The sequence below is a fragment of the Bos javanicus genome, chromosome X (assembly GCF_032452875.1).
Source record: "Bos javanicus breed banteng chromosome X, ARS-OSU_banteng_1.0, whole genome shotgun sequence".
In the NCBI taxonomy this organism is placed as follows: Eukaryota; Metazoa; Chordata; class Mammalia; order Artiodactyla; family Bovidae; genus Bos; species Bos javanicus.
In genome coordinates this window covers 126648192-126675533 of record NC_083897.1, presented here as the reverse complement: position 1 = coordinate 126675533, position 27342 = coordinate 126648192, and the positions used below count along the sequence as shown (strand labels likewise).

At 41.5% G+C, this 27342-nt stretch overlaps 1 protein-coding gene across 6 annotated transcripts in view; it reads right to left on the bottom strand.

Moving 5' to 3' along the window:
- Window positions 1-27342, bottom strand: part of ARHGAP6 (Rho GTPase activating protein 6) — a 541668-nt gene that overhangs the window by 91316 nt on the left and 423010 nt on the right. The window contains exon 1 of one of the 6 annotated variants that reach the window (XM_061407890.1): window positions 14453-15145. The exons of the other annotated variants lie outside the window; for them this stretch is intronic. The gene's annotated coding sequence lies outside the window, so the exon portion shown is untranslated. Of the gene's footprint in view, window positions 1-14452; window positions 15146-27342 lie in introns of those variants that run through there. 6 annotated transcript variants of the gene reach the window in all.

Sequence of the window (27342 nt, the reverse complement as noted above, 5' to 3'; positions counted from 1 at the left end):
GATAATGATCGGAGAAGGCAATGGCACCCCACTCCAGTACTCTTACCTGGAAAATCCCATGGACAGAGGAGCCTGGTAGGCTGCAGTCCATGGGGTCGCTAAGAGTCGGACATGATTGAGCGACTTCACTTTCACTTTTCACTTACATGGACTGGAGAAGGAAATGGCAACCCGCTCCAGTACTCTTACCTGGAAAATCCCAGGGACGGTGGAGCCTGATGAGCTGCCGTCATGGGGTCGCACAGAGTCGGACAGGACTGAAGTGACTTAGCAGTAGCAGTAAGATAATGATATATGGGTACTGGATATGACACAGAGAAGGTTCACTATAAAGTCAAATGAAATAGAGTGCTGAACCTCCTCAGTCGTGCCCAGACTATTTGCGACCCCATGGACTATAGCCCTCCAGGCTCCTCTGTCCATGGAATTCTCCAGGCAAGTATACTGCAGTGGGTAGCCATTCCCTTCTCCAGGAGAAGCTTCCCCAGGATCGAATCTGGGTCTCCCGCTTTGTAAGCAGACTCTTTACTGTATAAGCCATCAGGATGACTCTAATCACTATTCAAAAAAAAAAAAAAATTACTGCCAAAATAGGAGAACTGAATCATCCGAAAAGACCCCGATGCTGGGAAAGATGGAAGGCTTGAGAAGAAGGGGACAACAGAGAATGAGATGGTTGGATGGCATCACCGCCTTGATGTACATGAGTTTGAGCTAGTTCCAGTTATGAAAAGGAAGGACTGATGCTGAAGCGGAAACTCCAATACTTTGGCTACTTGATGTGAAGAACTGACTCATTGGAAAAGACCCTGATGCTGGGAAAGATTGAAGGCAGGAGGAGAAGGGGACGACAGAGGATGAGATGGTTGTATAGCATCACTGACACAATGGACGTGAGTTTGAACAAGCTCCAGTTGGTGATGGACAGGAAAGTCTGGTGTGCATGGGGTCACAAAGAGTCAGACACAACTGAGTTACTGAACTGAATTGCCATCATGCACACTAGACATAGGAATGTATGTTGATAGCCTCCCATGTACCAGTGATGGTGTCAAGGGATTTTTAGTTACTCCTTCAAACAACCTTAAGAGGCAGTTAGCATTTCTGACCTTATCCTATATAGTATTTAATAACAACTGTATAATAATACAGTCTAGTATATTTATAATATATGCCACAATATATTATTATATATAATATATACTTATGATACATTATCACAATGTTTACTTAGGATACATTATGTTGATATTATAGTAATATATAGTATGTATACATATAATACGGCTTCCCAGGTGGCTCACTGGGTAAACAATCTACCTGCAATGCAGAAGATGCCGGACATGTGGGTTAGATCAGTGGGTCAGGAAGATCTCCTGGAAGAGGGCACGGCAGCCCACTCCAGTATTCTGGCCTGGAGAATCCCCATGGACAGAGGAGCCTGGCGGTCCATGGGGTCACAAAGAGTCGGGCATGACTGAAGCGACTGAGCAAACACAGTACGCAAATACAGATTAACTGAGGCTTAAGAAGGTTAAGTAATTTCCCCAAAATTGTAAAACTTAAAAGACTTGAAATCAACCAGGACTTGAGCTAAAAAGACTTAGGCTTTTAAATTCTATGCTAAATTGTAACCACTGAGTTTCTATTTTATAGCAGTCTAATGAGTTATTTTCATCATAGTAAGTATAGAGATATGATCAATAAAAAGTACATATTCGTATAGACATCTGATGTGAAAATACTCCACATCAAAGAATCAAAGCAGAGATTCCCAGAATCCTGGGTTTGTTTGTGTGCACACATATACACCACTGATTCCACTGAGAGTGAATATCTCTACTCTTGATGCAGACAGTGAGAAAGTGATGACATAAGAAACAATACTTCGCAGTCCTCTGAAACCTAATGTCCCCTCACAGAGAAGGAATTCCTAGGAATCACAGATATCAGCCAAGGCACAACAGCTTTGATGAGGTAGCTACTGTTTCCTCAACAATCAAGAAAAGTTCTGGGAGAAGGAACAGTGTTGGGCCCCACAGACACTGCCAGGGATTTGCTGTGGATGTGGGAAACATTAAGGAATCCCCAAAGACTTCATCATCCTTATTAATTATTCACCTGAAAGAAGAGAGACAGAAAGACTGGCCCCAGAGACTATTAAGACACCTTTCTTCCATACTGGTAGCAAATTCCTGCCTAGATGATTCATTCCAAAGAGTAAATGAAGTATGTTAATGCTTGGATTTTTTCCCCCTCTTTATCTGGGATTTCACTAATTTATTTATTCATTGTTTTAGCAAATGGAGATATCATACTCTGGTGTGCATGCTCAGTTGCTCAGTTGTGTCCGACTCTTTGTGACCCCATGGACTACAGCCCGCCAGGCTCCTCTGTCCATGAGATTTTCCAGGCAAGAATACTGGAGTGGGTTGCCATTTCCTCCTCCAGGAGATCTTCTCTACCCAGGGATCAAACCTGTGTCTCTTCCTTGGCTAGTGGATTCTTTACCACTGCACCACTTTGGCAGGAGTAGAAAATAAACCACGGTAAGTAAAGAATATAGTGTATTGAATAATAACAGCTAAGGATGGGCGAAAAAGCAGGGAAGGGGCCAGCAGTGTTAGCAGAGGACAGAGATTTACAGTGTTAGATTGGGGGAGGGGGGCAGGGCGCTGGGAAAGACCTCACAGGGAAGGCTATGTTTCACTAAACATGCACACACGAGTGCATCCCAGATGGGAAGTTCCAGATGAGCTGGTGATTTCTTGATATCTTTTGTTTTTTTTTTTGCTTTACCACAAGGCATGTGGGATCTTAGTTCCCTGACCAGGGATTGAACTCAGGTCCCCTGCATTGGAACTGTGGAGTCCTTACCACTGGGATGCCAGGGAAGTCCTTGGTGATTTTTAAATATGAAGTTTAGGTATCAAATGGAGCCTACTGCTGCTTGAAGTGTCAAAATGGAATTACATACCTATTCTTTAAAAGCATTTAAAAAATATGCCCTCCAATGGCTCTGTTATCTGTAGCAGGGGTTGGCTATCTTTTTCTGTAAAACGACAGAAAGTAAATATTTCAGGCTTTGTGGGCCATGTGGTCTCTGTCAAAACTACTCAGATCTGCCTTTGTGGCATGAAAGCAGTCATAGTTTATAAGTGAATGAGTACAGCTGTGTGCCAATCAAACTCCATTTACAAAAGAAGGTGTAGGACAGTGGGCTACAATTTGCCAACCTATGTATAATAGTTTATGGCTTAAGTAAAATAAACCATTTCCTACAAGATACATTTTATTTTTTTTATTTACTATGTCCTCCAGGGCTTCCCTGGTGGCTCAGTAGTAAAGAATCTGCATATAAAGCAGGAAACATAGGTTCAATCCCTGGGTTGGGAAGATCTCCTGAAGAAGGAACCGGCAACCCACTCTAGGATTCTTGACTGGAAAATTTCACGGACAGAGTAACCTAGCAGGCTATAGTTCATGAGGTTCATGGGATCGCAAAGAGTCAGACACGACTGAGCGAGTAAACAACCAATGTCCTGCTGCATAATTAATTTGAACAAAATGTAATGAACACCTATTACATGCTAAAAATAGTACTAGGCTTGAGATTATCAAAATGACAACAGTCCTTGTCCTTAAGGAGTTGAATTTTGGTACAAAGAACACACTTAATCCATGAAATACAGAGATTGTGATATTAGAAGTAAGAGCCAAATGCAATGGGATGCCTAGAATAAAAGGCTGTGATATAAATCTGGGGATAAAGGAAGGCTTTATAAGAAGTCAGTGTTTCACTGGAGGCTTGAAGTTGAATAAGAGGAGTACGGGTTTGCTCAGTAGAAATGCAACATTGGAAAAACAATTCAGTGGGTGCCAAGGCAAATGAATTTGAGAGAACAGGCTTGTTTGGGGGAAATTACAAGGCTAGAAGAAAGGAAACAGCAGTAGGTAAAGCCACGTAGAAATCAGGGCCAGATCCTGGAGGGCTATCTCTGTAGGATTTTACTCAGCCAGTGATGGCTAGTCATTAAGGAACCTTGGTTAAGAGAGGAACATGATCAGACTTGCATAAGGGAAAGATGACTGGAAACACTGTTGTAAAGGATTGAGGGAGAAAGTAAGCCAAAGATCCAGAGATCAGAAGAGACACTGGACTAGGTAGGATGCTGATTGAAATTGGAATAGATGGGAAGATACTTAGAACCACAAAAATGCTTGGGGGAAAACTGTATCTAGTTGGGGGCTGGGAAGGGGTAATCTAGGATGACTTAAACATTTCTGGTTTGAACAACTGGGACGATGATACACTAAATCACTAAGATGAGAATGAGCAGAAGGGAATTAGGTCTGGTGTGGGGGGGGGGCATGTGGAAAAGAAAGATGTTCAAATTTTGAAAGTGATATTTTATCTCTAAAAACAAATAAATAAAACACATTCCCAAATCTGGCAAAATAGAATCTGGCCAGTTTACATCTTTCTTGAGCCTTCGTCTTCTCTCAACTACAATAGTTCCTTCACAATCAAGTAATACATAGTTTTGGAAACTGCTCACAAATGACCACCCTTAGCATAATAAAAAATGAAGTGTGGTGTTTTAAATTCCTCTGAGTCCATTATACATCATAGCCCATGACTCTTAACTTTGTAGAATTTGTAACTTCTTTGGAAAATTTGGAATTATTAGCCAAAAGGGAGAAAAGGCTTCATCTATTTGTAAAGACTTGAATGTATGGAGTTGCTGTCTCCTGCGACTTTAGTTCTTGCAGCAGCTGATGGTTCCAGAGAAGGCTACAGACAAACCCAGAAAAAGAAAAGAATTGGGCGCTTTCTTGAAAGCACGGCAGCTGTATTGATCAGGCTTTGGAAAAGTCATTTCTCAAAGGAGACGAAACTGTCCCCAGAGTCAATTGGTTCTTAACCCCATCCTTAGGACATGGCTGAAAAAACAATGTTCCTAGGAGAGAAAGTTATCAAATAATAAATGAAGAGGGACTTCAAAGACACCTCAAAAGCTGTATATTAGCAAATGTGTGGCATCTTAAAAATATCATTCAGTTACATTTTTGATTATGGGTAATGGACCAAGTTGTTTCATAATCACAAACATAATGTACCAGAAACTTGAATAATTGAAGCCTAAAGAGTTCACTCACACCTGGAAAAGTCTGTATGGGCTACTTCAGTTCATCACCCTTCATCCTCTCCACCATCTCATTGTCTTTTGCTGCTACCTGCCAATCAGCAGTCATAATTCATTAAATAATCTCCATCTTCCCCTAGGTCCCAATTTTCTCAGTGTTCCCAGTTTATATTTCCACCATTGTGAATTTTTAATGACTTCGTTTCAAATTAAGTGCATGTAATTTCAACATTTTTTTTTTTAAGTTGGAAACATGAGGTTCATTCTGGGGAAATTATAAAATGAACACAACTCACAGGCTAAACCCTGTGATACTATGAACTACTTTCATAGTATCTTGGGATAAAGTCAGGAGATGTGTGACTGTCTAAATGACTTAGAACAGTATTCTTCATTTTTATTTTTATCCTTAATGCAGTAGAGACATTTTGAGAATAAACGTCTAATTTCAGAGCCAAGAACACATAAAGTCAAGGAAATGTCACAGTACAATGGCTGGGAAAGCTGCAAACATGTCTTAGAGTTATAGTTGGATTGCTTTTTAAGGTGTGATAAATTAGTGATCCCGGGGTCGGGAAGATCCCCTGGGCAAGGAAATGGCAACCCACTTCAATATTCTTGCCTGGAGAATCCCATGGACAGAGGAGCCTGGTGGGCTATGGTCCATGGTGTCGCAGAGTCAGACTCGACTGAGCGACTAAATAACAACTGTATAGAGCACAGTAGTACAATATCTTCAAGTCCAGAGGCAAACATAAAAGCTTGCTATTTTTTGTGTTTGCTTTTTATGTATTATTTGTGTGAAAAGTCTTATAAACTTATTACAGTACAGTACTATATAGCCGATTGTGTTAGTTGGGCACCTAGGCTAACTTTGTTGGACTTAACGAATAAATTGGACTTATGATCTCAATCTTGGAACAGAGCTCTTTCGTATGTAGGGGACTTAGGATACTTGGACGAATGCATCCACCTTCCTTGTCTCAATCTACATCATCTTTTAAAATTAAAGAGCTTTTTCTCAAAACATTCATCCAAGGTTTATGCAAGTTATCCTAAAGTTTTAATCAGAGTATTCTCAATGAAGCATTTACCCTGAAATCTAAAATCAGCTTTTTTTTCCTGCCTCCTCATTTTTTCATTCAGGTTGCTACAGCTTAGGACAGAGTCCCCGGATGCAGCGCCCATGGAACCACACAGACCAGTGTGTGGGGGGGGAGGGCAGTCCATGAGCTTTCCACATCTCCTGGTTGCCTCTTCCTAGAGTTCCCAGGGTCACAGTGTTTACATGTGTAAAATATATTTGCCTTTATATTATGAAAACTGTCAAATATGAGCAAAGACAGAGACTAGACTAATGACCACACAGAAGTTTTGCGGCAGGTATCTGCTCTGCAGTTGAGCGCATATGGTTTTCTGATTGGCCCACACAATCAGGATTGAGAACCACTGTGCTCAAATGTTGACCAGATTCGGGTTGGGTTCTAGTAAGTCTGCTCTTCCTAGAAAATTCAAGACATTAACTACCACCAAAGAAAGATGCAAATTTACCACAAGATGTGATTTTCTGAACTAACATGAGCTTTAAGGCACCCAGCAGTAAGCGTGTTCTGCTTTCTTTTATTGAACAAATGCAGTGATGCCATAAGCTCATTCATTCCTCATTCATTCAACAACCACAACAACAAATGACTTGAACCTGACACTCAGAGATGAAAACCTATACTCTTAGCCACTACAACATCCTGGCTGGTGGATACAAAGCTTGAGAGATGCTCTTCAGCCTGCAGTCAAGTTCTGTGGAGGCAGAGAGAAGTATAGTGCGGAGTTACTAGACAGAAAGTGTGGCAGCCAGAATAATAGCCCCTGCCCCCAAAGATGGCCACCTCTTAATTCTTGTGACTGTGTTACCTTACCTGGCAAAAGGGGCTGTGTAGATGTGATTAAGTTAAGGCATCCTGAGATAGTGAGGTTATTATGGATTATCCAGACAAATGCAACGTCATCAAAGAGTCCTTACCAGAGGGAGGCAGAGGTGGCTGTGTGTGTGTGTGTGAGAGAGAGAGATTGATTTGAAGATACTAGGCTCACAGCTTTAAAGATGAAGGAAAGAGCCATAAGCCAAGAAATGCAGGCAGCTACTAAAAGCTGGAAAAGGCAAGGTACAGATTCTCCCCCAGGGCCCCCAAAAGGAATGCAGCCTTTGATCTCAGTGGAGTGAGCTGCTGCTGCTGCTGCTGCTAAGTCGCTTCAGTCGTGTCCAACCCTGTGGGACCCCATAGATGGCAGCCCACCAGGCTCCCCCATCCCTGGGATTCTCCAGGCAAGAACACTGGAGTGGGTTGCCATTTCCTTCTCCAATGCATGAAAGTGAAAAGTGAAAGCGAAGCCACTCAGTCGTGTCCAACTCTTAGTGACCCCATGGACTGCAGCCTACCAGGCTCCTCCATCCATGGGATTTTACAGACAAGAGTACTGGAGTGGGGTGCCATTGCCTTCTCTGCAGTGGAGTGAGACTGACATCCAAAACTGTATGACATTAAATTTCTGATGCTTTCAATTTATGATAATCTGTCACATCAGCAATAAATAGGAAACTAACAGAGAAGGAATAGGAGGGAGCATTAGAAGAGAATGTTGGTGAGGTCAAGGGGACTGAGTTCAGATGAGGATAAGCTCCCAAACACTGTAGAAGGTAGATCTCGACCTGTCAGATTTTTATCTCCTGGTGCTAAAGTGCTGCTTCACACTAGAGGTATCCCGCCAATGATTTAAGCTGGAAGGTTTCCAAGACTGGAATCCTGAAAGCACTTTCCCCACTAACTAGAATTTTAGAAAGTTACACATAGTAAATATTTCAGGCTTGTGGTTCATATAGTCTTTGTCACAACTACTCAGATCTGCCAATGCAGCACAAAGGCGGCCGTAAACCACATGTAAACAAAAGTTCCAATAAAATTTTAGTCATCAGTTCAGTCACTCAGTCATGTCCGACTCTAGCATGCCAGGCCTCCCTTTCCATCAGCAACTCCTGGATTTTACCCAAACTCATGTCCATTGAGTTGGTGACGCCATCCAACCATCTCATCCTCTGTCGTCCCCTTCTCCTCCTGCCCTCAATCTCTCCCAGCATCAGGGTCTTTTCAAATGAGTCAGTTCTTCGCATCAGGTGGCCAAAATTGAGCCACCAAATATCAGGTGGCTGAGTTTCAGCTTCAACATCAGTCCTTCCAATGAACTCCCAGAACTGATCTCCTTTAGGATGGACTGGTTGGATCTCCTTGCAGTCCAAGGGACTCTCAAGAGTCTTCTCCAACACCACGGTTCAAAAGCATCAATTCTTCAGTGCTCAGCTTTCTTTACAGTCCAACTCTCACATCCATACGTGACTACTGGAAAAGCCATAGCCTTGACTAAATGGACCTTTGTTGGCAAAGTAATGTCTCTGCTTTTTAATATGCTGTCTAGGTTGGTCATAACTTTCCTTCCAAGGAGTAAGTGTCTTTTAGTCATAGACACTAAAATTCTGATGTCATATAATTTTCAAGTCACAAAATATTATTCTTCTGACTTTTTTCAACCATTTAAAAATGGAAAAACCTTTCTAGGCATGGAGGTCATACAAAAACAATTTGGCCCACTGACTGTAGTTTGCCAACCCCTGATATAAAGAGATTGGGGTCACTTAGGACCCTATACATATTTATTTGGCATCTACTCTCACGTGGCCAAGACCCAGTCCCTAGCACCCTGCATCATGAGCTATATATATCAGCTAGATTCATGAGAGCAAGAGCCTTGTCTGGTTTACTGACCTTGGTGTTCCCAGTACCCAAGATAGTGCCTGGCAATTAATTATCACTGAAGAAGAAATAATTCACAAATAATAAATATTTGTCAGTCTAAGAACTACATGGATAAGGTACATCATGAGTCCAATAGGAAACTGGAAACTCACCAACTCATGTAATACTGTGTCTATGAGGGAGAATATCTTCTGGATTTGAATAAATTGCTAAGAAACAGTCTTTTGAAACAAAGCCTGTAGATGAGCCCCCAAATGCCAGTATATGGGGGCAGAAAATAAGTGTAAGAATATGAGCCCTGAGGAATAATGAAACTATGACACTCACACTCACACATCAGATCTCTTATGAGCAGGAAGACACAAACACAAAGGTCAGTGTTGCCCTGCGACACTCACTACATGGGCCCCGGAGCAATAAACAAGCACCCCGAAGCACGCCAAAGCCCACCAGCACAGCCTAGAATGTTTCTGGCTGTTCCTCAATTCTGAAACACACACTCCAGGACAGCATTTTTCTTTGGTGACTGTTTATCTCATAAGTGGATGACTCATTTTAAGGTTCTCCGGATCCAGTTTTTGAGAGGTTGTCACAGGATTTTTTTTCTTTTAGATTGAAAGTGGATGATTTCTAATTTGCTTTCATTTCATAAATGTGAGATTGAAAGTGACCCAATGTTTCTGGATAGACAAAAGACCTTGATATTATAAAAATATCCTTTCATTCTGGGATACCATGGGGCAGCACTAATAAAGGGTAACAAAAGGATATAGCACAGTGGTTCTTGGGGGTGATTTTGCCCCCTCAGGGGACATTTGGCAATTTCTGGAAACATTTTTGACTATCATGACTCTCAGGTGGGTTTCCTACTGGCAACTAGTGAGTAGACATCAGGGATTGCCTCAACATCCTACCATACACAGGATAGCCCCCTGTGCCCACAATGAACTACCTGGCTCCAGATGTTCATGATACAGAGATGGAAAAAACCTGGCCTAGCATGAGTTAGGTCTGCTCTTAGGTCCAAATCACACACAGTCTCCTTAAAATGATGGTGTCAGAAGATATTAACACTCAAGTATCCGTTTTGTTTATCATCAAAGGTATGCACCCTTATATATTCCCTTATGCATGCTATCCATGATTATGTATATTATACATGTAGTTTTCTGTATGTTATATAAATAAATAAACAGAATCCTAGAAGTTATGTAGAATTAGCATTAAGAAGGACAAACGCCACAAGCCAATTTAAAAGAGACAAACAAAAAAGCCTCAAATCTTCATTAACTGGAGAACAAATCACCGAAAGCATTAACTAAAGAGATTTCCTTCCCGCCAGAAGTATATGTCTCCACATTGAGAAAAAAGAAGCAAAAGGCAAACTGAAAAACCAACCATCTAATATCTGTGATTTATTCAGAAAGGTCATTTTTCTGAGCTAAATCGCATCTTTACAAACAGACTTGATTTTCCCATGAAATAAAATTGACTGAAATGATTTTGGTTTTGGTCTATACCACATTGTTTTCTTATGTCCTTGAGACTCGTCTCTAATTGCAGCATCTCTTTAACCTCATCCAACTGTAAACTTCCCAAAGCCCAGTGAGCCAACAAGAAGTGATGCAAGGCTCCTCAAAATACGGCCAGTAGACCTGGGGCAGTGGAATTACCTGGGCAGATGATTCTTGTCAACATGTAGGTTTTTGGGCTCTAAGGCAGATTCAGGGAATTAGGGTCACAAGGAACAGGGCCCAAGTACCTTCGCCATAAACCAGAATCCTCAGGAGATTCTCATCTTTGCACAATAAAGATTGGGACCCACTGGGATGGCAGTAAAGACTTGGATTCATATGGTTATGAGCTCTTTGGCATGATTCAGAACATCTCTAAGCCTCAGTTTTCTCATAAATAAGATGGAGCAAAGAATAAGACTTACTCCCAGGTTTGTAGTGATGGTATGAGACAATGCAAGTGAATTGTTTGCTGAGTGCGTATGAGTTCCCAGCAAGCCCTAAATACATGGTAATTAAAGTTATAATTGGACTTCACTGGTGGCTCAGATGGTAAAGAATCTGCCTGCCATGCAGGAGACCGGAGTTCGGTTGCTGGGTTAGGAAGGTCCCCTAGAGAAGGGAATGGCAACCCACTTGACTATCCTTGCCTGAAAAATTCCATGGACAGAGGAGCCTGAAGGGGTACAGTCCATGGGGTCACAAAGAGTCAGACTGGACCGAGTGACTAAGCATGTTTACACACACACAAATTTATAATTAATTTTAACCATCATTCCTCTAAATTGGCCTCCCTTTCAAAAACTTAGCAGTTTTAGTGATACCAATAACTCTTAAGAAATGTGTGTTGAATTCATAAATAAACGGTTCCACTATGAGTAAGATGGAGGAGGGCATGGCAACCAACTCCATATTCTTGCCTGAAGAATCCCATGGACAGAGGAGCCTGGTGGGCTACAGGCCATAGTGTTGCATAGAGCTGGACACGACTGAAGCGACTTAGCATGCTCGCATGCACAGCTGGACTGTGATTCCATATAGGTGAGAAGCAGAAGAAAAGACCAGATCAGTAAGTTAAGGGTGGGAAAACCGGCATGCCATTTAAATAAACCATGCCAGGGGCTGAATTTCTTTTGTCTTCTACTATGGCCACCTGTCATTTACTAATAATTAATACTTGCTGAAGTATGGCATAAGTTTAAATACCAGGCTCACAACCCACATTTCTGAAAAGGGCTGCCTAGTTCTTTATAACTCCAAAATAAACACATCTCCAATGACAAGGAAATCCCTTCCTCATGAGTTTCCGGGCAAAGTTGAGGGTATTTGCATAGCTGTTACACTCCTGTTTGGACTCTTCAAAGAGGTTATTCCTTTATGAACTCAACAAATAACTTTTGCTAATTCTTCTTCTCTTGATTCTTCAAGCACTCCTTCTCAACAGATCTTTAGGAATATTTAATACTTCTATATCTCGCTTAATTTTTTGTATTATTTATATATTCTGCTTTTTTTTCAAAAGCAGAAACTTTAGAAAATTCTGAACATTTGGTTGGTGTAACAGTGCATTTTTACTTTTTGCCTTAGTATATTAGCTATTGATTGCTAGCACAAGAGGTGCCAAAATATGTTAGAGTAACATGATGGAAAAATGGACTTCACTCATTCAACAAATATTAACGAGCACCTTTGATAAGCCAGGCACCGTTCTAGATACTGTGGATTCATTGGGGAACAAAACAAAGAGCTCTCCTCTCAAGGAGTGTCCAGGCCAGTGGAGGAAACTGATGAGAAATAAACATAATCAATGAGTCGATTACATAGCAAGTAATAAAGTGATAAGCTCCAAAGAAAAAGAGAAGGTAGAGGAAAGTGAGGGGCATCAGGAGTGTTGGGAAGGTTTCCAGGGCAACCTTACTGAGAAGGTGATATTTGAACTAACTCTTATGGAGGTGAGGTAATGAGCCAGGCAGATTTCAGGAGATGAGCATCCCAGACAAGTATGAGTTGACACAGGGGCAGCTTGGGGCTGTGGCTAAAAGCAAAGGTTGGCAAGCTTGGCTGCCTGGGCTTGAGTCCCAGTTCTGCCACTTTCCAGCCATGTGGCTTTTCACAAGCTTATTTTCTCTCCCCATGCTTTGTTTTCCTAATCCATGAAATGGGGATGATGACAAGCCAGGGCCTGGAAAATCACTGACTGTGAACCAAATCCCATCTACTGATTGTTTTTGCAAATAAAGTTTTATTGGCACATAGCCACAGTCATTCCTTTCGGAACTGTCTACAACTGCTTTCACACTACAATGGCGGAGTTGAGTGGTTCTAACAGAGACTGGCCTGTAAAGGTGGAAATATTTACTATATGACTCTTTATAGAGAAAGTTTGCTGGCCCCTGGACTACACTAAAAGTAAAGGCACACCTATGATTAGGGTTTCTCTTTGGGATCATCATTCTCCTCTCCTAAGATTTTGTTTCTCTGGGCAACATCCCAAAGAACCTATAAATATATCACATGACACAGTAAGACTTGGGGACATTGTAAAGTATGTAAAAGCTGGAGTGAAATAAAAGTGGTTCTCTGCAAATGGCCTATTTGTCTGGATTACTGATAAACCAAAATTGAAATGAACACTGTGAAACCCAGTGCTGTGCTACCACCACTCAAAAACAACAAACAAACAAACAAACAACTCCCAAACTTCTCTCGTCACATCTTGTTTCACTCATACATCTTGTTTCAGTGGAAAGAACCTTTGGCAGGGAAGAGACACAACCACATATTCGAAGTTCCCAAAGGCGAAAACATCAGAACAAAAGGCCAGTTTCATCTCTGTGTATCCTGAGTTGAATTGTGGACTTGTCTACCAGCCACCGATTTAATTCTGAGTTTTAAGATTCACTTGAATCTTGGATGGGGAAGAGATAAAAGAGCCCGCACAGATCCCAAGAGTGTGGAAAAATGGAGACCCTTGCAAGAATTAGAAACTTCTCAATGACAGCTCCAGCAGCTGATGGTTTTGCTTGTCTTTCTATACTTAAATTTAGTTCACTGAAATTAGAATGACAGACCTCCAGAGATGGATTGGACCTTGGAGATATGGCTAACATTGTCCACTCTCTGCTAGCTACTGTTCTAAGTCCTTTATTTATATTAACTCATATAATTCCTACAACAACTCTAAGAACTTTGTTAGCATTATTATCCCCATATTTCAGATGAGATTATCTTAACGTGTCAAGATCACGCACCTAGTAAATGGCAGAATTGGAATTTGCAGCCAGGATGTAGATTCCAGAATCTAGACACTCACAACCGTATGTATTTCACCACATCTCCTGATGAATCAATCCAATTCCTACCTTTGCAAAGGAGCAAAGAAAAATCCAAAGAAGTTAGGTGACCCCTGCAATAGCAGTGGGATCTGCATTGTAAGAGTCACATTCTACCTTTTCCACCACTGAGTCTTTTCATTCTGAGACATACCCTTATAATAGTATAAACCAGAAATTATGTAAAAATCCAAAAGCTTAAGGTTTTACTCTTTTATAAAGCAGAGCACATTCGATTTATGATTAGGCTTATCTAATGTCTGAGCTGTTCTGCAAAGCCTGTATTTATCATAGCCACGGAAACTAAAATCTTGCCCTGAGTTCAAGAAGTCTAGAGGGGCACATAAACTACTTTACCCTTTCAGACCTGAAAACAGCCTGTGCTGAATCTTTGTAGAAATCAGCCCAGATCCACTTCATCACGGCACGCTCCTTTCTGGTCCGATTTGCTCATTTCAAGCTGCTCCAATATCATCAATCTAAAAATAATGTTCCCATAAATCTCCATTGGCACAGACAGACTTAGCTGTCACACATTTCAGACACTAATCAATCCACTTTTCTTCCCAAATCACAAGACAAATGTGGAAGAATCACAACATTATATCACAATAATCTGGAAAAGACGAAGTATAGATATTTATATTGCTTACCCATGAATTATATTCAGCTGTGTCTTTGCTGTCCTCTCTAATTTCACTGAGCTAAGCTTGGAGTAGGAACTTGAGTCTGTTTAAAAAAAATTATTTTTTTGATGAAAAATACATCCTGAAATGGCAGATTGCAGCTAGTGTCTGAGAAATGGCCCAGCTGGCATAGCTGTGACTCCCACGATACCTTTTGTTGCCAGAGACCTCTGCTACCATACGTCTCGGGACCAAAAAAAAAAAAAAATGCTATCTTTTCATCGGACCATTGAGAAGTTCCTGTCCCTTCAGAATGGAGGCAGACTATGTCGCTGAGTGAGTGAGTGAGTGTGCGAGTGACTGAGTGTGTGTGTGTGTGTGTGTGTGAAAGCAGTGCTAAGGGGGAGGAACAAAAAGAATGCAGAGAAATTGAAACTGGATTTCCTGATTTTTATTTTAATAAGACTATTTTGAAGAGATATTCTGGAGTTACAAAAGGATTCCTCTAAAAAAATCCCCCTTTCCACAGGGATCTACAAATGGTAATTGGATTGTAACTGTGCAAACTGTCCTTATTAGGAATCAACCAAAGAATGACGGAAGCCTTGGGTAAAACCTCTGAGAGCGTGATAAAGCACATAGGGTGCTTTCTTTGTTTAGGATAAAGTCTCAGTTCTTGCATTCCATTTTAAAAACACAGACTTCTTCATTTTTCTAACACTAGTAAAAAAAAAACACTAAACAAAAAGGTTTCATTCTCCCTTATACTGAAGCACAACACATGCTCTGAATTTTACGCTCTTTGTAAAACAATAGTCCTTGAGAAGTTGTTCATTTCCTGCACAGGGGGTGTGGAGGTCAGAGTGGGTGTAACCACTGTGGCCCTGTTTAGGAGGGTGCAGGTTGCGGGTGGGGGCAGCAGGGAGACAGCCTTGAAGAACAGAGAGAAAAGGAAAGATTAAAAACATATCATGATCACTAATTACCTTGATCTCCATGTATTCCACATGGCACTGAACCAAAAATAACTCAAAAAGACATCTTTGTTTTCCATTCAATATGAAGTTATAGTTCTCCTGTGGTCACAAGTTCCAACAAAAGAATCACTGTGATTATAACTGACAAACTGAGCAATAATTTCATGGAAGAGCTTACTGACTCAAAATTTAGGGACTCGGTACATTTTTTACTAGGATTCTGTGAGGTTAATCATCACTTGATATAAGCCACACACAGCTTCTGTTGCTCCTGATATTTATTTAGTGAGAGGAAAGAATTTAAAAACAATAAAATACATCAGATGTTTTTCTTTACTAGAACAATTACACTTAAAGAGAAATTCAGAGTAAAAATTTGCCTGTTGTAGCATATACCCTCACCTCCACTAACCTCAAAACTCAGATGTTGAAAAGTCATCATTTCAGCAGATAGTGAATAAGGTTCATGTAATCTGAATACTCATTTATGGAATTTAGACCCACCAAAGTTATTTAATATAATACTTTGCATGGAAATGATAAGTATGCGATTCATTTGTCATTGTTGGGCAAGTGATCTTTCAGTTTATGAATAGATGCAAGCACCCTGTAGTCCTCAATGAATCCTTATTAAGTGTCAGATATTGTTCTAAACATTTTATGGGCACTGACTCATTTAACTGATGAAAGAATTATAAAAAGTAGTTTACATTTTTATCCCCATATAATAGATGAAAAACAGAAGCTCAAGAGGTTAAGTAACTTACTCCCAAATTCACAGCTCATAAGTAATGCAGCTGTGATCCCAACTATATTAAAGTTTTTCTATGAAATTGGCTGGAAGACAAAGCCATAGTTCACAAGCAGCTGTAGTCAGAGCCACGTCATGGTGTTCAGTAAGAAATAGACGCAGGGATTTAATGAGTACAATTACCTAAGCCTGGAGTGGCTTGTTCATTTGATGGAGACAACACTGTCAGGTCCATGAATGTTTCATGTGAAAGTGAGCATTTCTTCAAGTGGCTAATCTCAAGTAATCTTAAGAGACAATGTTTTGTGAAATTCCTAGTTTGTTTTAACAGTGGAAACAAGTCAAGCCTTGAGAGGATATGCAGAAATAATGGAGAAGTTGAGTATCTCTGGCATTCTTTGGGAAAATGCATTCAAGCCAGAAAAACAAAGGGTGACATAAGGAATCTTCTTTAAGATTCAAATACTCTTTAAGTAGAACCAAGAAGAGGCCAAAAAGTCACCCAAACAGCCTTTGAAATAAGTATCAGGAAGCAATCATAAGGTCCAATCTGTGGAAGAGTTTTGCCACCCAGAAAAAAAATGCCAGGAACACGGTGATCTTTTACCCACTTAACTCTTGATTAGCCAAGGACACCAAACAACAATTTACAGCCTCAATATCTAAGCCATTAAGCATTTACTCCTGACTCTTATTCTGGATTATTACTGTTTATATCACTAGGGACATTTTGCACTTTCAGGGCAAAAATATTATAGAACCACTTTCAAACTTTTGGAGTGAACACATTTCTGATGATACCACTGTTTTGCTTAAAACCCTTTGATGTCTCCTCTTTAGCTCATGGATAAAGTTCAGATTCCTCAGCATGGCATCCATTGCCATGTGTGCTGATTTAAACAGAATAAAATCAAATATTCATTGCAAAACAGAAAATAATAATAATTGAATATATTGAGCATATATTAGATGATATGCACTACACATGTGGTATGCATTCACTCCCACAATTGCATATTATGGGTGTGGTCATGGAGATATAGAAACAGAGGAAAAGACTCACAGGCTGCACAAAGACCTCTTCATGGGCTCTCAGCTAGATGACCCATCCCAGTCTCCTTTGCACAGAGTAGAGGTCATATGACTAAACTCTAAGCAATGGACTGTAGCAGGAAGTGACAGGCTTCATTTCTAGCCTTGGCGCATAAAAACCTGGAGACAACATCTCTCAAAGCTACATGAGGTCATCCCAGGCATGGACCACACTTCTCAATATTCATGCCCAAGCGTCCCCTGCTCTTCAGTTCTGACCACCTCTGGGATCTGCCTTAACCAATCAAACGTGGCAGAAATGACAGTGAGATAATTCTGGACCTAAGACTTAAGAAGTCCTGGCAATTTCCACTTTTGCATTCTTGGGACCCTTGAACCACCATGTCATAACTGTGGCTACTCTACTGGAGAAACCACCTGGAGAGGCCACATGGAGCGTGAGAAGAGCTTAGCTGTCCCAATGTCTCAGCTCAATCCAGCTTCCAGACAACCTCCCAGTTGAGTGAAGTCTTATGAGTGACCTCTGTCAAGGCCAGCAGAAGTGTTCAGCTGAGCCCAGATCAGATTACAGGACCATCAGCGAATAAAGCAGTGGTTGTTTTAGGCCACCAAAGCTGGGGGGCAGGGAGGGCGGGGGTTTTTTTTGAGGCAGTGAATAACCAAATCAATATCTTCTTGTGTTGAAGATAGTGGAGCAACAGGAAAAAACAGCTTGGGTCCTTGAATCCTTGTTTGGAACACAGCCATCCTACCAATCATAGAGACTATGACAATACGAAAGTGAAAGTGAAAGAGAAAGGTGCTCAGTCGTGTCCGACTCTTTGTGACCCCACGGACTGTTCTTCAGGCAAGAATACTGGAGTGGGTAGCCTTTTCCTTCTCCAGGGGATCTTCCCAACTCAGGGATTGAACCCAGGTCTCCAGCCACCAGGAAAGCCCAACAATATGAGTGAGTAACAAACATTATGGTGAGATTTGGGAATGTTTGTGATATGGCAATCAACCTCACCTTTTTAAACTTCTTTCGTACACACAGATCACAATTCTAAACAGTTTGAATCTGGAGTCCTATCCCTGGAACTTCTCATGTACCTCTCCCCACTGATCCACGTGGCAGGTCATTCCTTCAGTTTCAACATTTTCACATGGAAAGAAAGTAGCTGATCAACCGGATGATAAAATAAAAACTATTCTTTATAAGTCACTTTGCAGAACATGTAGAAAGTCTTTTAGGAACAAAAGAATAAATAGTTTTAAATAATATATAGCAAATATTTAGAAACAGGTGATGCTTCTTTTAGGATTATGACTTGACATGATGCAATGGCATAGTGAAATTTCATCTAGATCATATTTATCACTGATCAAACTTTTGCTGGTCCAATTACCCTCTTTTGACCAGTAACATAGAACTAGCACTTGAGGTCTTAGTATTTTTTGTGATGGTATGTAAAAAATGTGAAAAATTGTTAAGGACATTTCAATCCTTCTGATACTGTACAGAGTACAGTGAAGATGTGGTATCTTTTAGTTGCATTATCAGACTCTACCTTTATATTGGGCTTCCCTGGTGGCTCAGTGGTAAAGAATCCACCTGCAATGCATGGGTTTTATCCCAGGGCCAGGAAGGTCCCCTGGAGGAGGAAATGGCAACCCCCTCCAGTATTCTTGCTTGGAGAATCTCATGGACGGAGGAGCCTGGTGGGCTGCAGTCCATGGGGTAGTGAATGAGTGGGATACGACGGAGCGACTAAACAACAACAAGTAAAAACACAGAAGGACAATTCTGCATTCTCTCGTGGCTATCATTTGCTTCCCTAACAATACTTATCTGCCCTCTTCACTCCCAGCACTTGACCTTTGTCTCATTTCTAGTATTCTCTTGCTCCTACTGTCACCCACTTGCAGACAGACTAACTTTCAGATCCTTCAGATCTAAATATCTACCATCAAAGCCAAGTATTAGATATCTGGAAAGTTACTAAAGGCCACAAATCTGAAACAATCAAAACCACAACAAAGAGTCTCTAACACCTGGCGGTGGTGGTGGTTTAGTAGCTCAGTCGTGTTGAACTCTTGCAACCCCATGGACTGTAGCCTGCCAGGTTCCTCTTTCCATGGGATTCTCCAGGTAAGAATACAGGAGTGGGTTGCCATCTCCTTCTCCAGGGGATCTTCCTGACCCAGGAAATGAACCCAGGTCTCCTGCATTGCAGGCAGATTCTTTACTGACTGAGCTACAAGGGAAGCCCAACACTTAGTTAGGGCTTACAGAATATTTGCTATACTCTAGGAGGCAGGTTGGCACCCCACTCCAGTACTCTTGCCTGGAAAATCCCATGGACAGAGGAGCGTGGTAGGCTGCAGTCCATGGGGTCGCTAAGAGTCGGACATGACTGAGCAACTTCACTTTCACTTTTCACTTTCCTGCATTGGAGAAGGAAATGGCAACCCACTCCAGTGTTCTTGCCTGGAGAATCCCAGGGATGGGGGAGCCTGGTGGGCTGCCGTCTATGGGGTCACATGGAGTCGGACACGACTGAAGTGGCTTAGCATAGCATAGCATAGCATAGCATAGGAGGCAGGTACTAGGATTGTTCTCCTTTTGCAGACAAGAAAGTAACTTGCTTGAATTCACACCCAGACAGCCTGTTTCCAAATGCAATGGGTTTAGCCCTTAGGCTATATCACAGCATGCCAGGGACATTTTCTTCAATGAGTCTCTTGGAAGACACGTGCGCGAAGTGAGTATGGCACAAAGCACCCGACCAGGACTGGATGGCCCCTCTGTAACTGGGAGAAATCTGGTAAATGCATGGAGGGCAGCCAAGTTCCCAAAGCCTTTATGAAACAAAGGGACAGAAATGTGCATACAGAGAGGCAGGGCAGCTGGGGGAAACAAACAGAAAGCTGAGGTGGAGATCACCTCCGGGAGCAAGAGTGGGGGACTGGTGTCTGAAAGAAGGAGAAACAGGCATTTTAGAAAGCCTCTCGGGTCATATCCTTTACAAGCGGAACACACATGCCAAGTTTTGGGGTAAAGGTGTGACACAGTGAAAGCGGTGTTTGAGGAAAGATGAATGACGCAAACTGGTGCACAACAGACAGGACGGGAGAGCAAGAGGAAGTAAACATTGAGGTCTACAGTGTGGTGGGAAAGGGAGGCTCTGCGCATGGCATCAACTGAAAGAAAGGGACTGAGGCAGTGTCAGAAATAAAAACTCAAAGTGGTCCACTTTCAAGGACAACTAGCCTAGAGTGACAGCCTGCTGATGTGATAGCCATTAGGATCCTCGTGGGGGAAAATCCAGACAAAGGGAAAGTGGAGTGCCTAGGATTTTCACTCGGGCTCATTCTATTGGTGAATTCAAAACATAAGAATGGGAAGAAGAGTGCAAGGAGAATAATAAATCCAGGTGATATCGGGAAGATTGTTAACCCCATAGTACTCAGCCAGGGAGGAACTGGGGGAGGGGCTAGGGTGCCTGATGAAAAACCCATTGTAACCACTCTGGGTGTGCCTGCCCACCAGCCACCCGATCTTGCAAGACCATCACTAAAGCCTCGCTTCCCACTGCACCTCGTGTCTCCAAGTCCATTCTTTGGGTTTGGGCCCGTGGGCTTTATTTCCCACAGGAGCAATAAAGCAAGCAGTGCTTAGAGATGCTTTCTTTATGACAGTCCTTCAGTTTGTCCAATAAATGTGGATTCCCCAGAGAGTCGGATCCAATATTATACTGGGAGAAACACCTTCAGGGGCATAGTGAGATGTTCGCATCCATTTTCAAGTATATGCATCTGTTACTAGACTGCAGAAAAAAAGTCTAGTTTTAATAATATTCTTGGGATATTTGCTACAAAAGCAAAATCAGTTCAGATGGAGATGGTGACAAATTTTAGAACAAACTCTACAAGGACCACCTGCAATGCGGGAGATCTGGGTTCTATCCCTGGGTTGGGAAGATCCCTGGAAAAGGAAACAGCTACCCACTCCAGTATTCTGGCCTAGAGAATTCCATGAACTGTATAGTCCATGGGGTCGCAAAGAGTCGGACACGACTGAGTGACTTTCACTACAAGGACCAGCCGTTCTCTAACCTGGCTGCACATTAGAATTACTTGGCGTATACCTCAATTAAAAAAAGAAAAGAATTACTTGGTGCAGTTTTCAAAAATACTCATGCCCTCGACCACCTCCAGACCAGAGAGGTCCAATAGACTTTTCTGTGATTATGGAAATTTTTCTACTGTCTGATATGCTGGCCACTAGCCACCCATGCTAATGAGCTCTTGAGATGTGATTAAGCAGACAGTCACTGAACTTTTAATTTTCTTTCATCTTCATTGATATAAATGTAAGTAGCCACTGTGGCGAGTGGCTATCGTATTGGACAGTGAAGGAAGAGGTCAAATCACTGAGACTCTTTAGGGTTGGGGTGTAGGTACTGGCAGGCTTACACAATTCTCCAGGGGACTCCAATGTGTGGTTCAGGGTGAGAATCATTCATTGCAAAGGTCTGCGATTAAGGAAATCATCAGTGGTGGCAAATTCCTCCCACTTTTTCTCTAATTCCACTAAATGTGTGCCATGCACCGTTGCCTCTCTTCCTGCTGTCCCCACTTCTCCCTTCTCACATCCTGCCACATTGCCATATGAAAGGTATACTGTCTAGTCCTTTATTTACTGACCCTGCCAGATTTCCCTGATACCAAGGGTAGATTCTGATCCTCTTTCCTTCTCTCTCAGGGGCAGCAGAAATAGAACCTAATAATGCTACCGAGTAAGAATTCAGTTCCCACATTTGTGCACCCATAATTTAAATTTTTTTTCCCTTGCACAGGCTTGATCCAGATGCCACTTTCTATGATTACTGCCATGGACATGATGAGGAATATTTTTAATGGTAGCACAGTGAAGCAGCCACCGTCTTTGAGGTGTGATAAACAGGTCTTATCTGCTCATTTGCCACTGTTTCCTTCAAATGGGATGCGGATGACAGCACAGTGGTTGCAGGGCAGGTTCTGTGGTCCCTCTGAATTCCAGCTCAGCCCACAGCTAGCCATGTCTGTATCTAACCATTCTAAGGCTCAGTTACAGAGTCCTGTGGGAGACCTAGAGAACAAGTTAGTGGTTACCAGTGGGGAGAGGGGATGGGGAAGGAGCCAGACAGAGGTAGGGGAGTAATAGTAAACAAACTATTAGGTATAACATAAGCTGCAAGGATATTTTATACAACAAGAGGAATATAGCCAATTTTTTGGTAATAACTATAAATGGAGTACAATCTTTAAAATTGTGAATCACTCTATTGTACACCTGCAACTTATATAATATTGTGCAGCAACTATGTGAAAGCGTTAGTTGCTCACTTGTATCCGACTCTTTGTGACCCAAGAGTAGCCCACCAGGCTCCTCTGTCCATGGGATTCTCTAGGCAAGAATACTGGAGTGAGTTGCTGTGCTCTCCTCCAGAAGATCTTCCCAACCCAGGGATCTAACCTGGATCTCCCGCATTGCAGGTGGATTCTTTACCATCTGAGCCACCAGGTAAGCCCACTATACTTTAATTAAAAAAATAGTCCTGTGGGGAGGATTGAGCAATGCATGTAAAATATGCATGATGAATGAGACATGTGCTACACACACACTCTCCTACCCCAGATTTTGACACCCTGCCCTGCCATTTTGTGGTGAGTAAAGCAAATAGCAGGACAAACTTTTGGGAGGAAGTCATGGAATTCATAAAAGCATGTTCCAATAAGTGATTAATTAATGTGGCAATATGAAGACAATTTGGAAAATTCTTACAAGGAAAAATAATATGATTCTGTGATTTTCAAAAAATATTGAACTTATTTATTCTAATGAGTCTTCACTTTGATTGATTTCCATACCACCAGTTAATATTAATGGGACAAGGAAATATGTGCTAATAAACACAGATAAACAATTTATTCATAAAAATTATAAGACTCAGAATTCCAGGGTTCAGTGATATCAACATCAGAAGTATACTGTACAATCTCCAGGCACATTATCCCTTTGTAGAGCTTTCTCAATGTAGTCTAACAACATGTTCCAATATTATTTTCAATTACAAACACTATTGATTGATTTTCTACACTGAGTTTTCCTGCCTTCTTCCTTGTTAAGTATCTGTCTATGGGTAGAAAAACATTTTAATGTAAGAAAACCTAAAATGACAATCTGTTAGCATCATCAGAGTTTGTAGTCCACACAACTATCAATGGTAAGGATTGCTTGTCAGTGACTCACAGCACAGATAAGATAAGCAGGGAACTATGCACTATCCCCAGGGAATTTAGATAGGTGAGGAATAACTAACATTTCTTGTGGATGTAAATATGTGTGTGTGTGCTAAGTCGCTTCAGTTGTGTCTGATTCTTTGCGGCCCTGTGGACTGTAGCCCACCAGGTACCACTGCCCATGGGATTCTCTGGGCAAGACTACTGGAGTAGGCTGCCATTTCCTTCTCCAGGGCATCTTCCTGACTCAGGGATCAAATCCACATCTCTTATGTCTCCTGCATTGGCAGGTGGGTTCTTTACCACTAATGCCACCTATTGCCATCATTATTCCTAGCCTTAATTATGTATTCCTTGTTTTAATCATTAAACAATTTTATGAGGTAATGTATATTAATATGTATTCATTTCACAGATAAAGAAATCAAGCACTAGGCAATTAACTTGTCCCAGGAAATAGACTGTAAGTGACTGAGCTGGGATTCAAATTCATGAGCCTTAACCCCAGAGTTTGGGGTCTTAACCACCCCACTCCGCTACCTCCCTGTGAGTACCAAACTTTTCTCTCAAAGTATGGGCGGTATGACTCCAAAAGTACATCAGAATGACTGTGTGAGGGCACTCGAGGCTGATCTCAAATCCTCTCTCATTTATTTTTCTTACAAAATAAAATTCTGAAGTTTCTAAATTATCCGATATCAAGAATAAATTACTCCTAGCATTGATTCAGGCATGACTTGACCTTGAGGTGGCAACTATCAATCTAGAGGACAGGTGGACGGACTACAGCCCTGGCTACATCCAGCCCCTACTAGCTTTTGTAAACTAGAGCCCAGCAAGGTCCATTCATTTCCACCTTGTCTAGGGCCATGACTGATAGAATGGCAGAGTTGAGTGGTTGCACTAGAGATATATGACTTTCAATGACTAATATTTACAACTTCACAGAAAAAGTTAGTTGGTCCTGTTCTGGACTCACTGAAAATAAATCACCAGACATGCAGCACAGGAAATGACAGAGTTGCAAAGGAATCACATCTTTTTACAACTCCCATTGCAACATGTACGTATGTATAAGCAGATGAATCTATAGATTGCTCAATAGCGTAGTTTCCCTTTATGTCTCTTTTGAGGCCCCAAACGACCTAGACCCTGGAGCTACGTAGGGAATAACTTGTGATGTCTCACTGTGGAGGGAGGGAAGAGAGGATGGGGAATGTCTAAATGTCAGATATTTTCCCAGAAAACTCTAACTTCATAGGCTGCCTCCCTCTTCTGCAACTATCACACCACCCAGCCCATCACATTTTAGCTAATTTCTTGACATTTAGACGTAGGAAATCTATTTGACTCTTTATATTTGGGCCTTTTCACTCTGCCTAGATTGCACATAGATGTGGCATTTCGAAGAAATAGCACTTACATTTTGTGCTTTTGCACATTTGTTGATTGAAAGAAAGCTTTTGGGAAAGTACACTTCTGAGTCTAAACTGAAAACTATTTTGTGTCCATTAGCAAAACAACAAGACTGGCAGGCCATACTTATATTTAGGACACTTGTTCTAAAGTAGCTAACATCACTTCCAATAAAAATGAAAAAAGTCTTACTTTCTGGCTTTTACTATTAAGTGTGAAAGCATCTAAAAGGGTCAACTTAATTTGCAGAACAACACAAAATGCCAGGTATGACATAAAAACAAGCCATCTGCACTTACTGGCACAGAGCTGACTTTTTAGTTGCCATGTTTCAGGCTTTTTTTTCTTCCAGAAATGTTTTCTCTTCAATATACTATGTTTAAAATGATAAAAAGTGTTTCACAGGCCTGTCTAAATACTTCTGCTTTGACATAAGGAACAAATGCTTCCTTTGAGCAATGAAATGTACAGAAACTGAAGTCTAAAAAGTAAATTATAGTAAAATATTACTGGGGCTTGGAGAGGTAAAACAAATGGATGCATTTTTAATAGACTTTATTTCTTAGAGCAGTTTCAGTTTCCTAGCAAACCCGAGTAGAAGGTTCAGAGACTCCCATACAACTCCTGCCCCTACTCAAGCACAGCCTCCCCCCTTCCCAACATCCCCAGCAGAGGGGCACATTTGTTAGAACCGACAAACCTACCCTGATGTGTCACCATCAGGCTAAGTCCATAGTTTACATTAGGGTTCATGTGTGATGTCGTATGTTCTGCTGGTCTGGACAGATGTGTAATGACATGTATTCACAATTATAGTATCACCTACAGTCGTTTCATTGCCCTAAAAATCCTCTGTGCTCTACCTATCCATCTCTCGCTTCCCTTACCTCTGGCAATCACCGATTTTCTCATTGTTTCCATGGTTTTGCCTTTTCCAGAACGTCATCTAGTTGGAATCATGCAGTACATAGTCATTTCTGATTGGTCTTTTCTACTATGCATTCAAGTTTCTTCATGTCTTTTCACAGCTTGATAGATCATTTCTTTTTGGCTCTAATAGTCTATTGTCTGGACGTCCCAGAGTTTATTAATCCATTCACCATCTGAAGGACACTTTGATTGCTTCCAAGGTTTGGTGATTATGAATGAACATCCATGTGCAGATTTTCATGTGGCTATAAGTTTCAGCACCTTTAAAAGGGTAACTGAATCATATGGGAAGAGTGTATTTAGTTTGGTAGAAACTGTCAAACTACCTTTCAAAGTTGCTGTACTGTTTGGTATTCTCACCAGCAATGTATGAGAGTTCTTGTCGCTCCCCAGCACCTGCTGTTGTTACTGTTGTGGATCTGGACCACTATAGTAAGTGTATAGTACTATCTCATTGCTGTTTTAATTTCCATATCCCTGATCACACATTACGTGGAGCATCTTTTCATGGGCTTATTTGCCATCTGTAGATCTGCTTTGGTGGAGTGTCTGTTATGGTCTTTGGCTGCTTTTCAACAAGGTTGTTTGTTTTCTTATTGCTGAGTCTTAAGAGATCTTTGTATACTTTAGACACCAACCTTTTACCAGATGTGTCTTTAGCAAATATTTTCTCCCAGTCTGTGACTTATTTTCTCATTCTCTTGACATTGTCTTTCACTGGGCAGAGATTTTTTAATTTTAATGAAGTCATGCCTCTGTTGTTATATCAGCATACCCAAGGTCATGTGGGTTTTCTCCTGTGTTACCTTCTAGGGGTTTTACAGTTTTGCATTTTACATTGAGGTCTGTGATCCACCTTGAGTTAATTTTTGTGAACAGTGTAAGGTCTGTGATTAGAGTCATTGTTTCGTTTGTTGATGTCCAATTGTTCCAGCACCATTTGTTGAAGAGACAAACTTTGCTCCATTGTCTGGCCTTTGCTCTTGTGGGAGAGATCAATTGACTGTATTTGTGTGGGTCTACTTCTGGGCTCTTTATTCTGTTCCATTGATCTATTTGTCTGTTCTTGTGCCAATACTGGAGAAGGCAATGGCACCCCACTCCAGTACTCTTGCCTGGAAAAATCCCATGGACGGAGGAGCCTGGTGGGCTGCAGTCCATGGGGTCCCTAAGAGTCGGACATGACTGAGCGACTTCACTTTCACTTTTCACTTTCATGCATTGGAGAAGGAAGTGGCAGCCCACTCCAGTGTTCTTGCCTGGAGAATCCCAGGGACGGGGGAGCCTGGTGAGCTGCCATCTATGGGGTCACACAGAGTCGGACACGACTGCAGCGACTTAGCAGCAGCAGCAGCAGCAGCAGTGCCAATACCACACTGTCTTGATGACTGCCATTTTATACTAAGTCTTGAAGTCAGATAGTGTCAGTCCTCCAACTTTGTTCCCCTTCAATTGTGTTGGCTGTTCTGGGTCTCTTGTTCCCACACATAAATGCTAGAATCAGTTTGCCAGTATCCACAAAA